Raw genomic sequence first — 1311 nt, 5'->3', positions numbered from 1 at the left:
CTGATCAAATACATCAACAGACAGAAACATCTAACATTAATGAAAATCATGTAACCTGTCAGGATAATCCAGCAACAAGCATTGATAATAACACACATACAACAATTAGCACTAATGATACTACAGACACTTCCTCATCCATCACTGATAACATAGACTTGGATTTAGTTAATACGCTCTCACTTATATTTCAGGAAACACTCACTAAATATACAGGTACAGATCCCACACAACGACCACGAATACCAAAAATCAACACGTCAAAGGAAGTAGGAAAAACACTAAATTATGTAAACACTCACTTACTACCACACTACATTCATTCAATTTCTACACTCGCAGACATTCATACATTAGTTTATGCTGGGGCAGTCACAGTAGTGACACACCATGGACTGAAAGTACAATCACAGACAAATACACAGAAAACACAATTCTATCACAAGCCTGCCTGGCAGAGAAGAATAGAAACACAAATAAATGACATTAGACAGCAATTAGGCAGGCTAACACAATACACTAAAAACAACATAACACCCAAATTAAGGAAACAGCTCAAAAACATTTTCAAGAAAATAAAAACACACACAAAACATGAACATCACGACACACACATTACAGAATACATTGATACACTAAAACAAAAACTTGCTGCTAAAGCACGTAGACTCAAACGATACAAAACATGTACACTACGAAAACAACAAAATAAATTATTTAGAAACAATGAAAAACTCTTTTACAGACAAATTAATAACAAAGCAAACACTGATACACAGCACAGTGGCACACCAACAGAAGAAGAACTCACAACATATTGGTCTTCTCTTTGTCCAGTGCTGTCACGCACAATGCTGATGCAGGCTGGATCGAGGAGGAGAACAGAAACTTGCACAACATACCAACTATGCCCTGTGTTGAAATAAACATACATGATTTCCAATACACTGTTAACAGAACACACAACTGGAAGACACCTGGTGTAGACAACATTCACAATTTCTGGTACAAAAAGTTTACATCACTGCACCAGGAACTAGCTAAACATCTAACAACACATCATCAATCCACAAGACATGCCAAATTTTCTTACTCAGGGCATCACCTACATGAAACCTAAAAACAACAATACCACAGACCCAACACAATACAGACCAATTACATGTCTTCCAACACTCTACAAATTATTGACATCCTGTATTGCAAACAAAATATACAAACATGTTGAAGAACACGACATTCTAACAGAACAACAAAAAGGTTGCCGTACAAATCATAGGGGATGCAAAGAACAGTTACTCATAGATTCAG

Source organism: Centruroides vittatus, unplaced genomic scaffold (genome assembly GCF_030686945.1).
Source record: "Centruroides vittatus isolate TY-2023 unplaced genomic scaffold, ASM3068694v2 contig_2604, whole genome shotgun sequence".
In the NCBI taxonomy this organism is placed as follows: domain Eukaryota; kingdom Metazoa; phylum Arthropoda; class Arachnida; order Scorpiones; family Buthidae; genus Centruroides; species Centruroides vittatus.
This window is presented reverse-complemented; position numbering follows the sequence as displayed.